Source organism: Protopterus annectens, chromosome 5.part1 (genome assembly GCF_019279795.1).
Source record: "Protopterus annectens isolate FY-2018-M chromosome 5.part1, PAN1.0, whole genome shotgun sequence".
NCBI classification, from domain to species: domain Eukaryota; kingdom Metazoa; phylum Chordata; order Ceratodontiformes; family Protopteridae; genus Protopterus; species Protopterus annectens.
This window is the reverse complement of record NC_056736.1, coordinates 332,367,613-332,395,112: the sequence shown is the minus strand read 5'-3', so window position 1 is coordinate 332,395,112 and position 27,500 is coordinate 332,367,613. Positions and strand designations below refer to the sequence as shown.

The 27,500-nt window shown below is 32.3% G+C and overlaps 1 protein-coding gene across 1 annotated transcript in view; it reads left to right on the top strand.

Moving 5' to 3' along the window:
• The window catches only part of LOC122803158 (hemopexin-like), a 68,941-nt gene that overhangs the window by 29,245 nt on the left and 12,196 nt on the right, over nucleotides 1-27,500 (top strand). The gene's annotated exons all lie outside the window — the stretch shown is intronic.

Below are 27,500 nucleotides of genomic sequence, written 5' to 3'. Positions count from 1 at the left end.
ACATATGCCAAAGTAACTCAATGGATGGCAAACTGGCTCACAAATGAAACCAGAGAAATAAAAGTGGGATGCTGCACCTCCTCTGAAATACCTGTCACTACTCGTGTAGTTAAGGGCTCAGTCTTTGAGTCAATTCTCTTCAGCATTTACTACTCAAAGATCAAAGCTAATGTTGAGGGTTTGTGACTCAACAAATTTGCGGAAGACTGCAAACCTGGTGCCATCATAAACGGCACAGACAGCATGATCCTCCAAGAAGGCCAGACCCAAACAAATAGCTTGTGAAGAAGGAAATGTAAACAGACTTCAAGATTATGATATACACCCTGTGAAAAGCATAGACTAAATCTAAATGCCACAAAATGTATAATCGTATTATTTGGCAGTCATGACTCTCCTTCTATCTATCACATTGACAAAACACCCTTGAAAACTGATCTTAGTTAGGGATCTAGGAACCTATGTCAACAACAAAATCTTGTTTGATAACAACATATCCAGTATTGTAAGGAAGCCTTTTTTCATTGCACAGCTTATATCTAAAAGTAAAGCAACAAGGTCCAGGGTTGTAATCATTCCACTGTACTTGCCACTCAGGCTGACAATTGAATATAATGTTCATTTTGGCATATACTTTTACAAACACCTGTCACAACTAGAAAGACCACAGTGCTTCCTCACCAATAAAAACACAAGCCTAAATCTTAACTATGTGATCTGTCTCACACCATAGTCACTTTTCTCTGCATCATATAGGCTACTGTCAAGTGACCTCTGCCTCACGAAGAGCACCTCATTAGACCCAATCCTGTCAGACCAATTATACCTAAACAAGCTCAATGGAGGCATAAACACATGCTCAGGAGATCTAAACCTGTTCTACAACATAAACAGAATATGCTGGAAGGATAGGTATATACCACAGAGAATTCTGCCTCTGTAGAACCATCTCCACTCTCTCTAAAGCAAAGAACTTCTTTTACTCTATCCAAACATAATGTATATGGATGGGTAACCCCAGAATCACCTTCAGTTTAGCACCTTTCTCCCTCATGGACAAGGTCAACATGTAAATGTTGCAGCATATTCTTCTTCTGCCTGTCCCTGAGTTACTTGTACACAAAATATGAGGGGTAAAACTACCATGGAAATGTAAGGCTAGGTGTCCAAACATCTTCACAGATCAATAGTCTAGTAAGTACCAATGAACCTAAGACTCTATGACAACAGTCCCCACTAGGAATTTTACTCATCTCTTTTTTTTTCAAAACAAGTTTATTGTTTTAACATATAAGAGAAATATCATAACAATTTTATACAAATAATTAAAATAGGTATTATTATAATATTCAACAAAACAACTAAAGTATTTACAAAGACATCCACTACAATCAGATCAATTAATTAAACTAAAATACTGTGCTATTGAAATTAGAATTTTTTTAACAAATTTTGTAAATTATCCCATACAATAAAACGTGATGTTTTTCTAGTTGTTCTCATTCTAATTGTGCTTATTTCCATATGACACATTATATTCATAACATTTTTAAATTCATTGAACGAAGGAGGTGTATCTGAAATCCAATTTCTAGTTATTATTTTCCTAGCCACTGCTAGGATAGACCATAACAAGGAAGCTTAATCTTTTTAACACATTGAGGTACAGGTGTGTTGAATAATATAAGAGACTTAAAAATAATGAAATTATCTGTATAAAGAGCCTGCAAAATTCATTAATTGACTTCCAGTATTCTTTCAACTTCATACAGTCATAAAACATATGAGCCCAGTCAGCATTAATTTCTACATTACATCTCTTACATAGATTATCTTTATTATTAATTTTATTCATCATCAAAGGTGTATAAAAGATCTATGTAAAAATTTCCATGTATAAAGTCTCCAGACAATGGAAGATGTAGTTCTATAAGCAGATTCCAATATATATTGTTTATCTTGTTGAGTTGGTGGGTCCCCATTAATAGAGGTGAAATAATTCCAGTATGAATCTACATTGTAAAAGTTTCTTGTCTAATAATTTTATGTATATATGAAAGTTTACCTTTATCAGAAACTTTATGCTGTAAATTTATTATCAAGTAATCAATCAGTTTTGGAATAGATTCTTTAACTGTTATAGACATTAGATCTATTCTATCAATGAGATGTTGTCTAAAGATCTGAACCTCTAACCAGCAAGTTTCTCTTAGATCAAATTCTTGTTTTAAGAAATCTAGATTTTTAACTTTATTATCAGATATCAGCTGATACCAGTACTTTAGATTATTATCTATAGCTAAATGAGCTCCTTCAGAAGTAGATGACATAAGCATACCCTGAGTATAAATTATAGGGAATACAATAAAATTCCATTCCCTATACTTAGGGTGCATGAATATAAAGTTATAGCTAATAATAATATTTAATGGGTAACAGACCATATGTTTAGGTGTAATAGGTGAAGTACAAAATTCCTTTAGCAACCACAACATGGAGTTATTTATAATCATATTTTTATGTGTTAAGGAGATTTTCATGAAGTGCATACTAATTAGCTCCCAATAATCTTTCCATTTTACATATGACCGATCTATTAATAAAGTAATAACTTTTATAATAGAAGAGATAATATATAAATTAAAGTCTGGAAAAGAAATACCCCCTTGAGACCAGCTATTAGTATGTTTCTTTAATGCAATCCTAGGTCTATTAGGTGCCCATAAGAAATTTAACATTAGTGTATTCAGTTTCTTGATAGTTATTTTTGTAGGTGAAAGTATTATTGATTGTATTAAGTATAAAATCTTGGGGAATATTATCATTTTAATAATTGTAAGTCTCTCCTCCATAGTAAAAACATATTATTCCAGGTATTAAAAAGATTTTGTATATTAAGAAAACAGGTATTATAGTTATTATATATAATAGATTTAATATCTTTAGATAGTATTATACCTAAATAAGTTATCTGACCTGAGTTGGGTACATATTTAGTAAAATCACTAATGAGAGTATTTTTCGTGTATATATAGGTAGTATTTTAGTTTTTCTTCATTGAATATTAAACCAGAAATACTTTTAAAATTCATCATTTTATCAAATAAAGACTGCATAGAAGAATTAGATCCTGCTGATGTAATTAGAACATCATCTGCAAAAGTTGAATTTTTGATGTTGTATTTTCTTCTATTTCAAAACCCTCTATGTCAGTACTGTTTCTAATCAAATTAGCCCAAGGCTCCATTACTAAAGTGAATAATAGTGGAGAAAGTGGACATCCTTGCTTTGTACCTTTAAGAATGGGTATTTTTGTGAAACATATGTTCCTACCTTAATATAAGCCAGCCTTTGTATAAATGCTCAATTAAATTTACAAATGCATCAGAGAAATTTGTGCATTTCAGTAAGGTAAACAGATAGTCCCAACTTACTGAATCAAATGCTGAACCTATATCAAGACTAATAAGTGTTAAATCTTTCTTTTTCCTATTTGCAAAATCAATTAATGTTAAAGTTCTTCTTATATTATCAAAAGTATTTCTATTTACAATGAAGCCCGTCTGATCTATGTCTATAATGCCGGGATAATTGTCTTCAATCTATCAGCAAAAATACTCATAAACATTTTATAATCAACATTAAGTAATGAGATGGGTCGATATGAAGAACATCTAGTTGGATCTTTATTAGGTTTTAAAATTGGTGAAATAAATGTATATTGCCAAGATGGGGGGGGTTATTAACTCAGTTTGGGCCAGAATAAAAACCTTATGTATTAATGAATATGTAGTTTTAGAAAGGATTTTATATATCTCTGGTATAATACCATCATTACCCGGTGCTTTGTTTGATTTAAGCTTATTTATTTGTGTAATAACTTCTGTATATGAAATACTCTTGTCCAATAGTTTAATCTGTTGTTTGTTAAGCTTTTTATTCATGTTTGTGGTTATAAACTCCTTTATTTTATCTTTAGGTTCCATGTTAATGTTGTTATGGTTAATCTTGTGAAAGTGATTTCTAAATCCGCCCAGTATTTCTGGTATACTAGAAACATTCTTCTTTTCCTTAGAGAAAAGATTTCTTTGATATGGTTTTGTTTATTCAATCTTTTGTTTTATTTTTAAGTCTATGTAAGTATTTGGGGCTTATTGAATAAGACAAAACTTGTATTTCTCTAAAGTTATTTTAACTTTATGAGTTAAAATTTCTTTGTATTTCTCATTTAGTTTGTTTATTTCTTCAATAACTTTCTTGTCCATAATATTTTCTTTTTATTATTATGCTTATAAGAGTCCAGTTTACTTTGAATATCTAACAATTCCTTATCCCAAGATTTCCTTTTGTTATTATACCATCTGATACTTTGTCCATATAGATATGATTTTAAGGCATCCCAAACATAGACAATGGAGACTTCAGGAGTATTATTTATGTCTAGAAAATGTTGTACTTCTGAAAGTATATATTCTTTATAGTCTTTTAGCTGAGTTAAGTATGCTGGTATCCTTTTGATCTGAACATTATGAGTATTTTTATCATGAATTCAAAAACAATTGAGTTATGATCAGATATAGGACATGAAATGATTTTGGAATTAATTAAATCTGTTACCATCTGGTTAGAAATAAAGACCCTATCTATTTTTGAATAAGTTTTGTATCTGTTAGAAAAAAGGTGTATGGTAATGATTTTGACTCTATCTGATTATTAATATCATTCAAATGATAAGAATTAGCAAAATCATTTAAATGTTTTGCATTAGATGTAATTCTTCTTTTCTTTATAGTGGTAGTATCACTTTCATGCAGTATACAATTAAAATCACCAGCTAAAATAATATCCCCTATAGAGAATGATATGATCTTATCAATATGATGTTTCACTGTATTAATACCAATTCCAGGTATCCAATATACATTAATTAAAGTGTAAGTCTTCCCATTAATTTGTATTGTAACCATACAAAACATTCCTTTGTCATCCTGATAAGACTTAATGGTTTTAGGAATGAGCATACTTTTATTCCATAAAATAGCCACTCCTCTCTTTTTCTGAGTGTGCTCTGAACTAACCAATACTGTATACTTATTAGTGGCTAGTTTATCAATATCTTTTTTCAAGAGATGGGTTTCTTGCAGGAAGACTAGATTGGCCTTGTGTAGATTAATGTATCTTATTAGGCTTGCCCTTTACACGGATTATTCAATCCATTAATGTTTAAAGAAATTCCTTTTAAAGATGTCATTTGGCATTTTTAAAACTCAAGAATCTTATGATCGAAATAACAAATAACCAGATAAATAATGTTACATCTCCTCTTTTAGGTGTACCTTTAAATATAGCTGTATTTATTAAATCTCTTATGGGATTTTGTATAGGATTCAATTTTGTTTGTAGTGACAATGAGTGTACAAAATATATTGTGGATGTCAAAACTATATACATATAACAATGAACAAGTGAAAATAATGTAAGGATTAAACCTTGCATCCCGCCTGGAGTTGAAAACTCCAACTTAGAGCAGTATTTACTACTCAAGTTAACCCCCTACCCTAAGCAGCAGTACCTCAGCTACCACCTTATCAATTTAATACTAGTTATATTTAACTGAGGTTAACAGTTTTCAATTCAATTATCTATCAAGACAAAACTACACATTTGGTAAAACAGCATCATATAAACTAAAATAAACTTTTTTCTTTTTTTTTTTTCTTTTCTTTTTAAAAAACTGTTCATACTATTATATAAATATATGTAATATATAACACTTGTATTCTAATAGCATTCAAATAATCTTAATGTTAGAAATCAAGAGGAGAGAAAATTATGTTCTAACATTCATTTAAATCAAAAGCTTTGGCTAATATGATTCAGACATTACAAGCATTAAGATGCATCTATTTTCTGTCATGTGAATTCTATCAACAGCTTCCAAAAAAATCTTGAATTGTTTGTATATGCGCATTTACTTAAACTCATTATTGTCAATAGAGTAAAATATTGTATTCATAAAAATTATTATAAATCATATTGCATAGTTATGCAGATTCTCAGAAACACCTGCGTTATTACCTAAAAAAAAAAAAAAAAAAAAAAAAAGCCATCACACACATAAACACAGACACACACATACATATACACACACACATATACACACACACACACATCCACACACACACACACACACACACACACACACACACACATACATACATATACACATACACATATATACATACATACACACACACACACATACAGACACACACATACACACACACACACACACACACACACACACACATACATATATATATATACATATATATATATATACATACATACATACACATATATATATGTATATACATATATATATATATATATATACATACATACATATATATCTGATCTCACTGAGTTGTGTCTCTGTAGAGCACAATCCTACTTGCTGTCCCTAGAATAAATCTGTCTGCTCTATACAAAATAATGCACAGCAAACACATATTAGTAACCAGATTTTACAATCATGCTGACCTACTGCTTTAAAATATATCACATGACATTTCTTCCAGAATAGAGTTATAAGATTATTTATGCTTGTCAATCAGATGAATTAAATGAGTTATAGTAAAGTATTTGTTTGTGACACAAGTTTTTTAACACAGATTATTATGCTACTGTTAAGTAGATTTTCAAAAACATTTAAATAAATGATTCATTTTCTATGCCTTCTAAAATAAGATATTTACTTGCTACAAGAAACTACATCATCTAAACTCATCATAACTGACATATTTTATGAATAGAGTATTTTTCCTGAATCTGTGGTGTGTCAGTGTGATAACCTTGTCAATGTTTATACTAACTGCTTTCAGTTTCTCTTAAAAATTCTGTGAGTGAAGCTTGAGGAAACTCATGAACATTATGCATGAGACAGCCCACATCCCAGATTGTCTCCCTTAACATTTTGGCGGGAAACTTATTAAAACTTGTGGCAAACATTCATTTTGTCAATAGAGTAAAATATTGTATTCATAGAAATTATTATAAATCATATTAGATAGTTATGCAGATTCTCAGAAAAAAGCCATCACACTCACACACACACACACACACACACACACACACACACACACACACACACACACACACACATATATATATCTGATCTCACTGAGTTGTGCCTTTGTAGAGCACTGTCCTACTTGCTGTCCCTAGAATAAATCTGTCTGCTTTATACAAAATAATGCACAGCAAACACATATTGGTAACCAGATTTTACAATCATGCTAACCTACTGCTTTAAAATATATCACATGACATTTCTTCCAGAATAGAGTTATAAGATTATTTATGTTTGTCAATCAGATGAATTAAATGAGTTATAGTAAAGTATATGTTTGAACACAAATTTTAACACAGATTATTATGCTGCTGTTAAGTAGATTTTCAAAACATTTAAATCATATTGCATTTATGTAGATTCAGAAACACCTATGCTATTACCTAAAAAAAAAGCCATCACACACATAAACACAGACACACACATACATATACACACACACATATACACACACACACACATCCACACACACACACACACATGCAGATTCTCAAGAAACACCTGGTTATTGCCTAAAAAAAAAAAAAAAAAAAAGCCATCACATGGCTAGACACACACATACATATACACACACATATACATGCACACACACACACACACACACACACACACACTACGCTTTATACATACATAGCACATACACATATATACATACATACACACACACACATACAGACACACATACACACACACACACACACACACACATACATGCCGCCAGCATGGATCTCACTGAGTTGTGTCTGTAGAGCACAATCCTACTTGCTGTCCCTGAATGAATGTCGTATACAAAATAATGCAGCAAACACATATTAGTAACCAGATTTTCTGATCATGCTGACCTACTGCTTTAAAAATATATCACATGACATTTCTTCCAGAATAGAGTTATAAGATTATTTGCTTGTCCAATCAGATGAGATTAAATGAGTTATAGTAAGAGTATTTGTTTGTGACACAAGTTTTTAACACAGATTATTATGCTACTGTTAAGTAGATATGCCTTTCAAAAAAAATTTTAAATGATTCATTTTTCTATGCCTCTATGCCTTCTATGTTCTGAGAAATCCAAGGAGGAAAATATTTTAAACTCATTGCTACAAGAACTAAGACTTCATCTAAACTCACTGCTAACTGATAACTGACAGCTACATCATCTAAACTCATCATAACTGACATATTTTATGAGAATAGGTATTTTCCTGAATCTGTGGTGTGTCAATTAGTGATAACCTTGTCAATGTTTTTTATGAACAGAGTAATCAAAAGCTTTGGCTAATATGATTCAGACATTACAAGCATTAGATGCATCTATTTTTTGTCATGTGAGATTCTATCAGCTTGGCTTCCAAAAAATCTTGAATTGTTTGTATATGCATTTGCTTAAACTCATTATTGTCAATAGAGTAAAATGTATTCATAAAATTATTATAAATCATGTGTGCATAGTTGTGGATTCTCAGAAACATACTCGTTATTACCTAAAAAGCCATCACACACACATAAACACAGACACACACACACACATATACATACACACACACACACACACACACATACACACACACACACACACACACAGACATACACACATATATACACACATATATACATACACACACACATACACACACACACATACAGACACACACATACACACACACACACACACACACACATATATATATACATATATATATATATATATACACACACATATATATGTATGTACATACATATACATATATACATACATATATCTGATCTCACTGCATTGTGCTGTAAGGCACAATCTAGCACTGTCCCTAGGATAAATCTGTCTGCTCTGCACCACAAAATAATGCACAGCAAACACATTGTAGATTTACAATCATGAGCTACTGCAGCTTTTAAAATATATCCACATGACATATACTTTTCTTCTCGAAAATTCTGTGGGTGGGTCAGTGATAACCTTGTGGGAAACTCATGAACATTATGCATGAGACAGCCCACATCCCAGATTGTCTCCCTTAACATTTGTGGGAAACTTATTAAAACTTGTGGCAAACATTCATTTTGTCAATAGAGTAAAATATTGTATTCATAGAAATTATTATAAATCATATTAGATAGTTATGCAGATTCTCAGGAAAAAAAAGCCATCACACTCACACACACACAAACACACACACACACACACACACACACACACACACACACACACACACATATACATATCTGATCTCTGAGTTGTGCCTTTGTAGAAACTGTCCTGCTTGCTGTCCTAGAATAAAATCTGTCTGCTTTATGCAAAATAATGCACAGCAAACACATATTGGTAACCAGATTTTACAATCATGCTAACCTACTGCTTTAAAATATATCACATGACATTTCTTCCAGAATAGAGTTATAAGATTATTTATGTTTGTCAATCAGATGAATTAAATGAGTTATAGTAAGTATATGTTTGGAACACAAATTTTTAACACAGATTATTATGCTGCTGTTAAGTAGATTTTCAAAACATTTAAATAAATGTTTCATTTTTATGCCTTCTAAAATAAGACATTTACTTACTACAAGAAACTACATAATTTAAACTCATTATAACTGACATGATAGTATGGTGTGATAACCTTGTCAATGCTTTATACTAACTGCTTTTCAGTTTCTCTGATGCTTTTCTGTGATGTGAAATTCGTTCAGTGAGATAGCCTTGTCAATGTTTATACTAACTGCTTTCAGTTTCTCTGTGAGAATTCTGTGATTTGAAGATTCTGAGGGTAACTCAAAGGGCATTGTGCATAAGACAGCCTGTCGGTGTATATCTTGTTTTGGGAAACTCATGAACATTATCGAAGATCCCAGGATTGTCTCCCCTTAACATTTTGGTGACACAAGTTTTTTAACACAGATTATTATGCTACTATTAGAAGTAGATTTTTCAAAACATTTAAATAAATGGTTATTTTCTATACCTTCTAAAATAAGATGCTTGCCCCTTCTAAGAAACTACATCATCTAAACTCATCATAACTGACGCATATTTTATGGTTGGTATTTTCCTGTAGATCTGTGGTGTGTCAGTCTTGATAGCCTTGTAAAATGTTTATACTAACTGCTTTCAGTTTCTCTGTGAAATTCTGTGAGTGAAGCTTCTGGGGAAACTCATGAACATTATGCACAAGGACAGCCCACATCCCAGATTGTCTCCCTTTCTAACATTTTGGCGAGCTTATTAAAAACTTGTGGCAAACATTCATTTGTCAATGAGGTAAAATATTGTATTCATAGAATTATTATAAATCATATTAGATAGTTAATGCAGATTCTCAGAAAAAAAAAGCCATGCCTCACACACACACACACACACACACACACACACACACACACACACACACACACACACATATATATATCTGATCTCACTGCCCACATCCCAGGTTATTGAAAACTTGGCAAAGCACTGTCCTACTTGCTGTCCTAGAATGAAATCTGTCTGCTTTATACAAAATGGTAAAAGCAGGCATATTGGTAGCCAGATTTTTACAATCATGCTAACCTACTGCTTCCCAAAATATATCACACTTGTGACATTTCTTCTCCAGAATAGGTTATAAGATTATTTATGTTTGTCAATCAGATGAATTAAATGAGTTATATGAGCTAAAGTATATGTTTGGAACATACAAATTTTTTAACACAGATTATTATGCTGCTGTTAAGAGCATTTTGGCGGAAACTCAAAACATAGCAGTGTAAATGCATCCTAAACATGACAGAACCTCCACAATGTATTCCACAGATCATCACAGCCTCTATGCAGAGTGAAATTAAACTCAAAGGTACCAACAAGTAATAAAACTCAGCATTCTTCTCAACTCAGTTTTCATATACAAATCCTATTATTCACTGTGCCCTCAGTCAAAAGCATTTCTATATATTAATAAAAGAAAGAAAGAGAGTAGAAAATAAAAGGGAATTGAGGCCAGAAATAAAAAATGTAAGAGAAAGCTGTAAGAAGTATATACAATGGAATGTTACTTACTGTTTATATTAATAGAGTTAAAAATAAAACATATTATTTACTCTTATTTAGTTCTGATTATTATTAGTTAAAGCATGACAGATTATTTACGATGACAATCAGATATAATTAGAAATAGCATTTGAACTTATAAACTTTTACTAGAAATAAATATGTTATTATTCTATTAATGATATTTTTATTGCACATTCTCTCCTGCCCTCCCCACCCTTTACCACTACATAGAATTAAAACTAGTGGACAAATATCATTTTTCATAGAAATTATTATAAATCATATTAGATAGTTAAGTGCAGATTCTCAGAAAAAAAAAGCCATCACACTCACACACACACACACACATTGGCTACACACACACACACACACACACACACACACACACACACATATATATATTCGATTCACTGAGTTGTGCCTTGTAGAGCACTGTCCTACTTGTTGTCCTAGAATAAATCTGTCTGTTTTATACAAAATAATGCATGTACACATATTGGTAAATCCTCAGATTTTACAATCATGCTAACTCTACTGCTTTAAAATATAATACATGACATTTCTTTCCAGAATAGAGTTATAAGATTATTTATGTCATCAATCAGATGAATTAAATGAGTTATAGTAAAGTATATGTTTGGAAATACAAATTTTTAACATAGATTATTATGTCATGTTATAGATTTTCAAAAACATTTAAATAAATAAGTCACTTTTATGCCTCTAAAAAATAAGACATTTACTTCTACTACAAGAAACTACATAATTTAAACTCATTATAACTGAGATATATTTTATGAACAGGAAGTATTTTTCCTGAATCTGTGGTGTGTCAGTGTGATAACCTTGTCAATGCTTATACTAACTGCTTTCAGTTTCTCTGTGAGAATCTCTGTGATTTGGAAGATTCTGAGGCAACTCAAGGGCACAGTATAAGATGTCACATCCCAGATTGTCTCTCTAACATTTTAAGGGAAACTTATTAAAACTAGTGACAAACATTCATTTAGCAGTGTAAATGCATCTAAACATGACAGAACTCCACAATGTATTCCTACAGATCATCATAGCCCTATGCAAGTGAAATTAAACTCAAATTACCAACAAGTAATAGTAAATCCCAGCATTCTTTCTCCTAACCTAATTTTCATAACTCTATTATTCACTGTGCTCCACTCAGTCAAAAGCATTTCTATATATTAATAAAGAAAAGAAAAAGAGAGTATGCCTTCTAAAATAAGACATTTGCTTACTACAAAGAGCATACATAATTTAAACTCATTATAACTACATATTTTATGAACAGAGTATTTTTCCTGAATCTGTGAATTGTGTCAGTGTGATAACCTTAATCAGTATTTTATACTAACTGCTTTCAGTTTCTCTGTGAGGAATTCTGTGATTTGAAGAAGATTCTGAAGGTAACTCAAGGGCATTGTTGAGACAGCCCACATCCAGATTGTCTCTCTTAACATTTTGGCGGGAAACTTATTAAAAACCAGTGACAAACATTCATTTTAGCAGTGTAAATGCATCCTAAACATGACAAGACCTCCACAATGTATTCCACAGATCATCAGCCTCCTATGCAGGTGGAATTGAAACTCAAAATTACCAACAAGTAAAAACTCAGCATTCTTCTCCCAACTCAGATTTTCTTACAAATCCTATTATTCCACTGTACTTATCCAGTCAAAGCATTTCTATATATTAATAAAGGAAAAGAAAGAGAGTAAAAAAAAATAATAAGGGTGAGGCAGAGAAATAAAAAAAAATGTAAGAGAAGCTGTAGCTGTAAAAGCTATATACAATGGAATGTTACTTACTGTTTATATTAATAGAGTTAAAGTACAAAACATATTATTTACTCTTATTTAGTTCTGATTATTATTGTTGTTAATGACAGACATTTACAAACAAGCATAAGTATAATCAAGAAAGTATAATTAAATAGATTTGAAGGATGTTGCCTGTTTTATATTAATGGAGTTAAAAAATAAAACCTATTATTTACTCTTATTTAGTTCTGATTATTATTAGTTAAAGCATGATGACAGTTATTTACAAACAAGCATAAGCAGTATAATCAAGAGAAATTATGAATTAGAATAGCATTTGAAGAGAACTTATAAACTTTTACTAGAATAAATATGTTGTTATTAATGATATTTTTATTACTGTTCTCCCCTGCCCTCCACCTGCTTACCCACTACATAATCTAAATGAGATGTCATTTTGACTGGTTAAAATGGAATGTTACTTACTGTTTATATTAATAGAGTTAAAAATAAAACATATTATTTACTCTTATTTAGTTCTGATTATTATTAGTTAAAGCATGACAGATTATTTACAAAACAAAGCATAAGCAGTATAATCAAGAAGTATAATTAGAAATAGCATTTGAAGAATCCTATAAACCTTTACTAGAAATAAATATGTTATTATTCTATTAATGATATTTTTATTACTGTTCTCTCCCTGCCCTCCCCCAATTTTTTTACCCACTAAGACAATCTAAATAGAATGTCATTGTTTAAACAAAGAAAATAATAAAAGAAGAAGGAAGAAAAAAAGGTAAAGATAGAAAAAATGTATCAAATTACTAACCTTACTTTTTCGCAGAAAACAAATCGAGTCACAGCTCGCCATTAAATCCTCAGGCATTTTGACTGGGTTATGAAACAAAAACATTTCTTTGCACATAGAGACAACTGATTAAATCTTTCCAAAATATTTGTGGCTTTCTGAAATGCAGGAACTATATTCAAAAAGATTAATAATGAACTAAAATGATGAGAAAACATATAACAAATCATTTGTTTTTTAGTCTCTTCTTTCTTCTGAAGTCTTCCAGGAAGCTTCTTGCTACCCTTTAATGAAGAACTAGCTCATTCCATTTCTTCTATTTTATCCAAAATCCTTTTTTCTTTTGACAAAACAGTAAAAGCAGAGTTCAAATCATCGAAGACCTAGGGACCATCAGGAAGGGAAGATTTTAAGCTTGGCAGGAAACAGAAGAGAAAAAAAAAGGTGAATAGAAGAATGTATCAAATTACTAGCCTTGCACTTTTTCCAGAAGAAAAACAAATCCAGGTCACAGCCTGCCATTGTTAAATCCTCCAGGCATTTTGACTGGATTGAAACAAAACCTTTCTTTGCACATAGAGGAGGAATAACTTTGATTAAGTGCTGCAAAATGTTGTGAAACTCTGGAAATGCAGGAACTATATTCAAAAAGATTAATAATGAACTAAAATGATAGTAGAGAGAGAAAAAAACATATAACAATCATTTTGTTTTTTAGTCTCTTCTTCTTCTCTGAAGTCTTCAGGAGGGTAACTTTGATTAAATCAGCTTTTTTAAGCTCCTTATTAGTGGCAGAAAAACTTTTCTTTAGCAATTACCATGGAAGAATAGTCATTGTCAAAACGTTATTAGTTGTTCATTTAAACTTAACAGGAGCTTAGCCCAAGCAGATTTAAGAAACCATCTCTTTATCAAAAGATGATAGAAATCTAACTACAACTGATCTAGGATAGTTTTGTTAGAGTTAGTACGCTATAGATCTATGTGCTCTTCGACACCAAAAGAGAATGCTTCTGGTAAATCTAAAGTTTTAGGAGCCATGTTGTTAAAAAAAGAAGTAATATTGTTACCTTCAATATTTTCTGGCAGTCCAAAAATCCGTAATGTTATTGCGCCTAGATCTATTTTCCAGGTCATCCAGCTTCTTTTTAATGAAGAACTAGCCCATTCCATTTCTTCTATTTTTATCCAAAATCCTTTTTTTCTTTGACAAACAGTAAAGCAGAGTCTAAATCCTTCGAAGACCTTAGGACCATCAGGAAGAAATATTTGGTATTTTTTTGCAGAACTATATCTAAAAAGCATTAATAATGAACTAAATGATGAGAGAGAAAAAACATATAACAAATCATTTGTTTTTAGTCTCTTTCTTCTCTGGAAGTCTCCAGGAAGCTCAGCTGCCAAATCTCTCTTTTAATGAAGAACTAGCCCATCTTACTTCTCTTACCTTCCTTCCTTCTTTTATCCAAAAACTTTTTTTGCTCCTTGTATTTTTTACCATGGAAGAATAGTCATTGTCAAAACGCACAGTTGTCTCATTAAACTTAACAGGAGCTTTAGCCAAAGCAGATTTAAGAACCATCTCTTTATCAAAAGATGATAGAAATCTAACTATAACTGATCTAGGATAGTTTTTGTTAGAGTTAGTATTAGCTATATAGATCTATGTGCTCTTCGATGCAAAGAGCTCCCTGCAGCAGAGTCTGGAAATCATCAAGACCTAGGGACCATCAGGAAGGAAGATTTTAAGCTTGCAGGAAACAGGAAGGTATTAAACTGTGCTTTTAAGCTCCCCCTTTATTAGTAAGTAGAAAACTTTTCTCTTAGCAATTCACCATGGAAGAATAGTCATTGTCAAAACAGCACAGTTGTCTCATTAAACTTAACAGGAGCTTTAGCCCAAGCAGATTTAAGAACCATCTCTTTATCAAAAGATGATAGAAACTAACTATAACCGATCTAGGATAGTTTTGTTAGAGTTAGTATTAGCTTATAGATCTATATTCTTCTCGACACTGCAAAAGAGAGTCGCTTCTGTGAAAGAAACTTTTTTTAGCAATTACCATGGAAGAATAGTCATTGTCAAAAGCACAGTTGTCTCATTAAACAACAGGGCTTTGGCCCAAGCAGATTTAAAATTATCTCTTTATCAAAAGATGATAGAAGTCTAACTTCTCTTGATCTAGGATAGTTTTGTTAGGATTAATTATTAGCCCCTATAGATCTATGTCTCTTCGATGCAAAAGAGAATGCTTCTGGTAAATCTAAGTTTTAGAGAGGCCATGTGTTAAAAAGAAGTAATATTGTTACCTTCAATATTTTCTGGCAGTCCAAAATCCTAATAATGTTATTAGCCTAGATCTATTTTCCAGGTCATCCAGCTTTGTTTGTAAATGTGTATTTTGTTTCAGCAGAAACTCAGTGGGCAGTTTTCCTGTTCTTGTGTATTTTATTTTTCCATGTCAATTTCACAGCTTCTTCTGTATGCCTGTCATCTGGATCTTCTGTTGTTGCAGGTCCATATGCTGGCAGTCTATTTGTTTTGTAGTTTTTCTATGAAAGTGTCTATTTAGTATCCATCCATCTTAGCAGTAAGTTGCTGGGCTATAATTATCAGAGACTGAAGTTCTTTCTTGATGTGAGAATTTGTATGTATTGGAACTCATTTCAGACTGATAAACTATTGGGAAAATTTGAAGTAATTTCAACAGGAATATTATTAAGATTTCCTTTCTTTTAGATATAGTTCAAAGAACTATATAAAACAAACTTATTTAGAAGAAAATTACTTCAAAATTAATTTTTAAGTAATTAATTTCATATTAATGAAATTGTGGAATGAAGAAATTGCTGCTATCCTGTATGTTCATCCTTAGTACCGTCATCATTTTACTCATCTCTTGAGTAACATTACTTCTATCTCTCTCTCTCTGTCACACTCTCTCTCTCTCTCACACACACATACACACACACACACACTCTCGCTCTCTCTCTCTCTCACTCACAGACTCACATATCCATGTGTGTTCTTCTGTATGAATATTACACATGTATGTATGTTTGGTTTGTAAGTAAATGTGAGAACATCCCTGTCTAGAACCACAATTCTGCATTCGATTTCTACATATGTTGATCTCCTTGTAGTTAAAGTTTGATACCTAGAAACAGTGGAACAAGCATACTGAAAGCAACTAGTGACCTGAAAAGCAGTCTCATATGATAGACCAAGAGGCATCATTTCAGCATCAGTCCACAAAGATCTATATTTTCTAGAGATGTAGGAGTACAAGAGCCCCACTGCCAGCTCACTGATGTGCACATCTGACATGTCAGAAATAGCACTAAATGTGTCAAACTGGATTAACCCACTTTCAGCTTTCCCTAATACTGCCTGTCATCTGAGCCAAGTTGTTATGTTGTTAAAAAGAAGTAATATTGTTACCTTCAATATTTTTCTGGCAGTCCAAAAATCCTAATGTTAGCCTAGATCTATTTTCCAGGTCATCAGCTTTGTTTGTAATGTGTATTTTGTTTCAGCAGAAACTCAATGTTGATTTCCTGTTCTTGTATTTTATTTTCCATGTCATTCACAGCTTCTTCTATGCCTGTCATCTGGATCTTCTGTTGTTGCAGGTCCATATGTAAAATAAGCAAGCTGTTTGTAAAGATAAGCACACAGCCAGTGCTGCATTGTAGCATTAGTCCTGGAGCAAGAAACCAGTTGCGTGATGTGTAGATATGACAGTCTATAACAAGAGATTACATTTTTGGCATTATAAACATATTTAGAACCTAATGCACCTCTTATACTGCTATATAAGCTACTGCCATTATTTGAATTCTCTACAACCTTTGTTATTAATTTCATTTCATTTCTTCTCTTTCTGCCTGTTGATTTGGAAAGTTTTTTTCAAAAGGCAACCCAGAATTATGACAGAATTTCTGGTCTGGCCTTGTTAATGACCCTCACAGAGGCAGTATAACCTTCTCTCTAAAAGCGGATTTATCTAGTAATGCAATTAAACCACTGTTTGGAATGTAAGATTCTGACATTTTTTTCCTTTAATTTTGTAATATATCTAAAATTCCTTAGATGTTTTCCTCCCTTGCAATTACCTAAACTCTTTCCATATATATACACCAACCCAGTAAATAGCCTGTGGGTTTTATGATACATACCATGATCACAAGTATGATAATATCATAAACACAATAATAAGACACATAAATATAATCATAATAATTACAAACATAAAATCATAAACACAATCTTAGTCAAAAACTTAATAGGCATTTCTCTAGTTATAGATTTAAGTATCTGATTTTTGTGTTGTGAGTGTCTGATACATTCATGTAACTGTTAAAATATTCCATTTTATACCACTCTCTGAAAAAAATATTCTCCAGTTATTCTTGTATTTTTATACTTCATTACCAGTCTTGGAGTTCAGCCTGAACATCTTTTTTCCAATTAACATATGAGATATTCATCATTAAATGACCCGACATTAAAATGGGAGTCTCCTAGTAAATATATAAGGCTGCTCAAGAAAGTGTCTATTTTAGCATCCATTTTATCCATCTTAGCAGTAAGTTGCTGGGCTATAATTATCAGAGACTGAAGTTCTTTCTTGATGCTGGAGTCTTGAGAATTTGTCTTATTGGAACTCATTTCAGACTGATAAACTGACAGGAAAATTTCCAAAGTAATTTCTGACAGGAATATTATTAAGATTTCCTTCTTTAGATATAGTTCAAGAACTATATAAAACAAACCATTTAGAAAGAATCATTTCAAGAATTAATTTTTAAGTAACCCTGTCAATGTAATGAAATTGGTGGAGCTGAAGAAATCTGCTGCTATCCTGTGTTCATCCTTGGCCACCGTCATCATTTTACTCATCTATTGAGTAACATTACTTCTATATTTCTCTCTCTCTCTCAGTCATACTCTCTCTCTCTCTCTCACACACACACACACACACACACAAACTCTGTCTCTCACTCAGACTCACATATCCATGTGTGTTTTTCTGAATATTACACATGTATGTATGTGTGGTTTGTAAGTAAATGTGAGAACATGTCTGTCTAGAACCACAATTCTGCCTTAGATTTCTACATATGTTGATCTCCCCAGTTAAAGCTTTTTTCTGATACCTAGAAACAGTGGAACAAGCATACTGAAAGCAACTAGTGACCTGAATAGCAGTCTCATATAATGGATGCAGAGGCATCATTTCAGCATCAGTCCAGAAAGATCTATATTTTCTAGAGATGTAGGAGTACAAGAGCCCCACTGCCAGCTCACTGATGTGCACATCTGACATGTCAGAAATAGCACTAAATGTGTCAAACTGGATTAACCCACTTTCAGCTTTCCCTAATACTGGGGTGCTACTGGTGCTAAAAAATAAGCAAGCTGCTTGTAAAAGATGTGGGCACACAGCCAGCGTTACATTGTAGCATTAGTCCTGGAGCAAGAACCCAGTTGCGTGATGTGTAGATATGACAGTCTATAACACAGAGATTTATGATTTCTTGGCATTATAAACATATTTAGAACCTAATGCACCTCTTACACTGCTATATAAGCTACTGCCATTATTTGAATTCTCTACAACCTTTGTTATTAATCACTATTTTCTCTTCTGCCATATTGGATTTGGAAAGTTCTTTCATAAGGCAACCCAGAATTATGACAGAATTTCTGGTCTGGCCTTGCTAATGACCTTCACAGAGGCAGTGTAACCTTCTCTCTAAAAGTTGATTTATCTAGCAATGCAATTAATCCACTGCCTGGAATGTAGGATTTTAATCCTATCTTAGCAGTAAGTCGCTAAATATAACTCATCGAGATCAAAAGTCTTCGATGCTGGAGTCTTCTTGAGAATTTGTCTTATTGAACTCATTTCAGACTGATAAACTGACAGGAAAATTTCCAAAGCAATTTCTTGGATAGAATATATTAAGATTTCTTTCTTTTTTAGATATAGTTCAAGAACCATAAAACAAACCTCTATTTAGAAAGAAAATTACTCTAAGAATTAATTTTTAAGCACTAATTCTGTCAATGTAATGAAATTGGTGGAGCTGAAGAAATCTGCTGCTATCCTGTGTTCATCCTTGGCCACCGTCATCATTTTACTCATCTCTTGAGTAACATTACTTCTATCTCTCTCTCTCTGTCACACTCTCTCTCTCTCTCACACACACATACACACACACACACACTCTCGCTCTCTCTCTCTCACTCACAGACTCACATATCCATGTGTGTTCTTCTGTATGAATATTACACATGCTGCATATTTATTTAGTAAATGTGAGAACATCCCTGTCTAGAACCACAATTCTGAATTCGATTTCTACATATGTTGAACTCCATGTAGTTCAAGTTTGATACCTACAAGCAGTGGAACAAGACACAGCAACTAGTAATCTGAAAGTAGTCCTATATGATAGACTAAGAGGCACTATTTCAGCATCAGTCCAGAAAGATCTATATTTTCTAGAGATGTATACAAGAGCTTCTAATTCTCACAGCTCACTGATGTGCACATCTGACATGTCAGAAATAGCACTAAATGTGTCAAACTGGATTAACCCACTTTCAGCTTTCCCTAATACTGGGGTACTACTGGCGCTAAAAAATAAGCAAGCTGTTTGTAAAAGATGTGGGCACACAGCCAGCGTTACATTGTAGCATTAGTCCTGGAGCAAGAACCCAGTTGCGTGATGTGTAGATATGACAGTCTATAACACAGAGATTTATGATTTTTTGGCATTATAAACATATTTAGAACCTAATGAGCCTCTTACACTGCTATATAAGCCACTGCAATTATTTGAATTTTCTACAGCCTTTGTTATTAATTACTATTTTCTCTTCTGCCATATTGGATTTGGAAAGTTTTTTTCAAAAGGCAACCCAGAATTATGACAGAATTTCTGGTCTGGCCTTGTTAATGACCCTCACAGAGGCAGTATAACCTTCTCTCTAAAAGCGGATTTATCTAGTAATGCAATTAAACCACTGTTTGGAATGTAAGATTCTGACATTTTTTTCCTTTAATTTTGTAATATATCTAAAATTCCTTAGATGTTTTCCTCCCTTGCAATTACCTAAACTCTTTCCATATATATACACCAACCCAGTAAATAGCCTGTGGGTTTTATGATACATACCATGATCACAAGTATGATAATATCATAAACACAATAATAAGACACATAAATATAATCATAATAATTACAAACATAAAATCATAAACACAATCTTAGTCAAAAACTTAATAGGCATTTCTCTAGTTATAGATTTAAGTATCTGATTTTTGTGTTGTGAGTGTCTGATACATTCATGTAACTGTTAAAATATTCCATTTTATACCACTCTCTGAAAAAAATATTCTCCAGTTATTCTTGTATTTTTATACTTCATTACCAGTCTTGGAGTTCAGCCTTGAATATCTTTTCCAATTAACACTTCACAGATATTCATCATGAAATGACCCCGACATTAAAATGAGGTCTCTAATCAAATATATAAGGCTGTTCAAGTGACCATCTTTAGTCTCTCTCTATATGTAGAATTTCTTATGTTTTGGGCATATGGTTATTTTATTTTGTGTTTTCTATTATTTAATGTTCTTTTCCTAGTGATGTGTCCAAATCAGCACAACATATTCCAAAAGAAATATGAATTTAGAATAAATATGGATTCTAATTCTGATAATTTAATGCCCCTGATTTAAGAGATGTCATCACAGAACTAAAATTCTTGATAGCCAAGCTGTAACTTGTCATCACTCAAAATTCCTAGATCTTCACATGATCTGCAGTTGTATATCAAAATGTTATCCATGCATCAAAAATGTTTTGTAAGAAAATATTTAAAAAAAATGTCATGCTCAGGGCCATCTAACTGTATTTTGGTACACTCATAGGTGATGCATATGTGCATTACACTTTCTATTTCTTATCAGAAAAATCAAATCATTACACATTTCCAATAATCACTTCTCACACATAATACCTGGCATCATCTGGAAATAGAATGGCCTTTCACTTAACCTCCCTTCTGCTACATCAACAATGAACATATTGTAAAACGTCTAAACTGTGATGTCATACTATCAGATGTGTTGATAGATTTAATTTGAACACATGCTTTTATTTTCGTATGTTTAAATGAGAGAATAAAAACAAAAACACTTATTTTAAATAACAAGTCCTGACCATTCCTTTGCTGCACTTTTTTGTTTATACCTCATGATAGACTTTATTGGTATGCTGTGTTCAAAATACATAGCAAATATCATAATGTGGTATTCTTCAGATACCGTCTGTTCTTTATTTAGGTAAAGATAACATTACCACATAAGCCTCACAGAAAAAACGCTCAGTAAAGTTTTGTTTAATAGAAGGGAATAAGGGAATAGACTCTGTACACTGCTTGCTTTCATCTGCATACAACCTGTGCTGTTTTAATGGCACATGGGTCACATATATCTATGTTAGTGACGGGTGTTGAACTTGGAGGCTTCAACCTGTGACATAACACTGAAGGGAGTGAAACATTAAAAATAAGTTGAGATGGGAGGAAATCAAGTAGCCTGACATGGCATTAACAAGGGCCTGTTTGCTTTATTATTTACTTGGTAACCAAATGGGCATGCTATGAAAACGGTTTAAGTTTTATATAATAGCATCGCATGTATTCAATTAGAAGGCTTATAAACCTAGTTTCAATGAAACTACTACTGGTGAAATTTTGAAACAAAATTATTTGCACAATACCCACAAAACATTTTGGACCCCTTTTCATTTTTTAATATATCTGAAAATACCTTAGATGTTTCTCCTAAATTACCTAAACTCTTTCCATATATATACACCAAGCCAGTAAAAAGCCTGTGGGTTTTATGATCCTTGCCATAGTCACAAGTATGATCATATCATAAACACAATAATAAGACAACTAAATATAATCATAATAATTATAAACATAAAATCATAAACACAATCTTACTCAAAGACTTAACAGGCATTTCACTAGTTATAGATTTATGTATCAGATTTTTGTGTTGTGAGTGTCTGATAGACTCATGTAACTTAAAATATTCCATTTTATACCACTCTCTGAAAAAAAATATTCTCCAGTTATTCTTACATTTTTATACTTCATTACCAGTCTTGGAGTTCAGCCTTGAATATCTTTTCTAATTAACACTTCACAGATATTCATCATTAAATGACCCCGACATTAAAATGAGGTCTCTAATCAAATATATAAGGCTGCTCAAGTGATCATCTTTAGTCTTTTCCTTTCTGTAGAATTTCTTATGTTTTGGGCATGTGGTTATTTTATTTTGTGTTTTCATTATTTAATGTTCTTTTTCTAGTGAAGTGTCCAACCAGCTAACATATTCCAAGTAAAATTAATATATCTGAAAATTCCTTAGATGTTTTCCTCCTCCTTTGCAATTACCTAAACTCTTTCCATATATATACACCAAGCCAGTAAAAAGCCTGTGGGTTTTATGATCCTTGCCATAGTCACAAGTATGATCATATCATAAACACAATAATAAGACAACTAAATATAATCATAATAATTATAAACATAAAATCATAAACACAATCTTACTCAAAGACTTAACAGGCATTTCACTAGTTACAGATTTATGTATCAGATTTTTGTGTTGTGAGTGTCTGATAGACTCATGTAACTTAAAATATTCCATTTTATACCACTCTCTGAAAAAAATATTCTCCAGTTATTCTTACATTTTTATACTTCATTACCAGTCTTGGGATAATATCTTTTTCTAATTAACACTTCACAGATATTCATCATTAAATGACCCCGGCATTAAAATGAGGTCTCTAATCAAATATATAAGGCTGCTCAAGTGATCATCTTTACTCTTTCTGGAAAGAATTTTTTTCTAGTGAAGTGTCCAAATCAGCACAACATATTCCAAAAGAAAAATTAATTTAGAATAAATATGGATTCTGATTCTGATAACTTAATGCCCCTGATTTAAGAGATGTAATCACAGCACTGGGGCCTCTTGTAGCCGTTGTAACTTGTCAATAATTAAAATTCCCAGATCTTCACATGATCTGCAGGTTATATATCAAAATGTTATCCATGCATCAAAAAATGTTTTGTCAGAAAATATATTTAAAAATGTCATACTCAGGGTCACTTAATTGTATTTAGTACACCTATAGGTGATGCATATGTGCATTACACTCCACCTCCTATTTCTTATCAGAAAATCAAATCACACAGTATTTCCAATAATCACTTATCTGAGACAGTTCTCCACAATACCCAGCACTCATCTGAAATAGAATGGCCTTTCACTTAACCTTCCTTCTGCTACATCAACAATATTGTAAAAGATCTAAACTGTGATGTCAGACTGTCAGATGTTTTGATAGATTTAATTTGAGCACACGCCTTCATTTTTATGTTTTGGGCATGTGGTTATTTTATTTTGTGTTTTCATTATTTAATGTTCTTTTTCTAGTGAAGTGTCCAAATCAGCACAACATATTCCAAAAGAAAAATTAATTTAGAATAAATATGGATTCTGATTCTGATAACTTAATGCCCCTGATTTAAGAGATGTAATCACAGCACTAAAATTCTTGTTAGCCAAGCTGTAACTTGTCATCACTCAAAATTCCCAGATCTTCACATGATCTGCAGTTATATATCAAAATGTTATCCATGCATCAAAAATGTTTTGTCAGAAAATATTTAAAAAAATGTCATACTCAGGGCCGTCTGACTGTATTTGGGTACACTCATAGGTGATGCATATGTGCATTACACTTCCTATTTCTTATCAGAAAAATCAAATCATTACACATTTCCAATAATCACTTATCTGAGACAGTTCTCCCGCAATACCTAGCATCATCTGGAAATAGAATGGCCTTTCACTTAACCTTCCTTCTGCTACATCAACAATATTGTAAAAGATCTAAACTGTGATGTCAGACTGTCAGATGTTTTGATAGATTTAATTTGAGCACACGCCTTCATTTTAGTATATTTAAAAGAGAGAATAAAAACAAAAACAAGTATTTTAAATAATAAATCCTGACCATTCCTTTGCTGCGCTTTTTTGTTTATACCTCATGATAGACTGTATTGGTATGTTCTTTACAAAATACATAGCAAATATCACAATGTGGTATTCTTCAAATACAGTCTGTTCTTTATTTAGGTACAGATAACAATACCACATAAGCCTCACAGAAAAAACGCTCAGTAAAGTTTTGTTTAATAGAAGGGAATAAGGGAATAGACTCTGTACACTGCTTGCTTTCATCTGCATACAACCTTTCTTTAATGGCATCGGTCACAGATATCTATGTGCTGACAGGTGTTGAACTTGGGGCTTCAACCTGTGACATAACACTTCAGAAATTGAAACATTAAAATAAGTTGAGATGGGAGGAAATCAAGTAGCCTGACATGGCATTAACAAGGGCCTGTTTGCTTTATTATTTACTTGGTAACCAAATGGGCATGCTATGAAAACGGTTTAAGTTTTATATAATACTTTCCATATATTCCAATTAGGAAACATAAAACCTAGTTTCAATGAAACTACTACTGGTGAAATTTTGAAACAAAATTATTTGCACAATACCCACAAAAAACAACCTCCTTTGGACCCCCTGGTGAGGGGTTTTCTTTCCACATCTCTTTTCTTAAATATTTGTATAACTATGTTGAAAAGCAAAAAACACTAGTAAGCAAGAAGCTATACCTGCACTCTGTTTGTAGCTCTTTACTGCAACAAAAGTTGTACACTAAACTTAGAAGTGAAACACTGTTATTTAGGTAGAAAACCCACCAAAACATAGACACAGACACACACACACACACACACACACACACACACACACACACACACACACACACACACACAGACACACACACACACTAACACACAAAAAATCCAAACTTAACTACAAAATACTCCATATTTCTTGGAGTGAAAACCAATAATTATTACAACAATACATAAAAACATAGCCCGATAGAAATGTAATGAAATGAGATTTTTCAAAATCCTGTATTGCTGGAACTGGAATTGGTGAAAATTTAAAATTGCACATATCATCTGGTTAGGTACTTTATTAGTAGGTGACTTGAGCACAAATGTGCTGATAACCAGTGAACTTGAACTCCAGAAATTTGATTTGCACAAGCAATCATGCATTACAGTGCAACATACTACAAAGACGATTCTATACTGCAAAGCCACTAATGTACATCCTTGTCTTGTCAATTCTGTGTTCATTTCTCTTGTGATCCAGTCTTTTTTTAAGAGTTACCCATCGGTTTGTCAAGGTGATAGCATTTCTGCAAAAATAAATTCTTACAGTAGTACAAGCATTTTTGACAACTTATCTAAAAATAAAGCTTCACCATTTTTCTTCAAAATCACCTACTTTCCAGATCTTTTTCTGATCATACCTTCAACTTTCCATATAAGTGATGCATGTGAATTGTGTGTGTGTGTGTGTGTGTGTGTGTGTGTGTGTGTGTGTGTGTGTGTGTGTGTGTGTGTGTGTGTGTGTGTGTGTGTGTGTGTGTGTGTGTGTGTGTGTGTGTGTGTGTGTCTGAGCTCTAATTAATGTCATTGCTACAGTTAGTCGATACTTGTTTAGTAATCAAAATTTGGTCAACAAGGCAGATAGTCAACAGATGTGTGAGACTGCACAATATTCAGTATAGGATGATATGACCTGTCTCCAATATTGAGCAATTTTGGAGTCACTATATACAATTAGCAAGGAGGGCGGGGTCACAGCCCCCAACATGGGAAGTCCCCCTGCAGAAAATGTTAATTTTGGTTTATTGTTTGTTTTAGTTTTTTATGCAACAAGGCTGATGCTTGGTGCGTATGCAGTTGCATGTCAACACTTGTAATGATAATATTTTCAGGTTTACTTATGAATGTTGATATTTGTGCTATTTGCTCATTATCAGCATTTCCTATATATACATGTGTGTGTGTGTGTGTGTATATATATATATATATATATATATATATATATATATATATATATATATATATATATATATATATATATATATATATATATATATATATATATATATATATATATATATATATATATATATATATATACACACACACACACACACACACACACACACACACACACACACACACACACACATATATAGGTTCATAGGTGTTGGAGCTTTTACAAACCTAGCCCATAGGATTACCCAGACATTGTGCCACCCAACCTTTCCAGTGCCTCTGTCGAGTAGAGCTACTGGAGTGATCCTTAGGGTGAATTTTCTATTTCCCATCCACACATCAAGGGTTCTCTTAAAGAGGGCCAGTGAGGTGCTCTGTTTAACATGTATGGGAAGTCTATTCCATAGCAAAGGCAGTTTCTGGGTTATGAACCTGTCCAATGAGCACGTTCTGTTGATTGTGGTAATCAGGTTGAGGTCACTGGATCGTATGGTGCGGAAGGATTGGGATTTCTTTAGATGTAGCATATAAAATATATATATATATATATATATATATATATATATATATATATATATATATGTGTGTGTGTGTGTGTGTGTATATATATATATATATATATATATATATATATATATATACATACATATATATATATATGTGTGTGTGTGTGTGTGTGTGTGTTAGTGTATGTATGTGTATATAT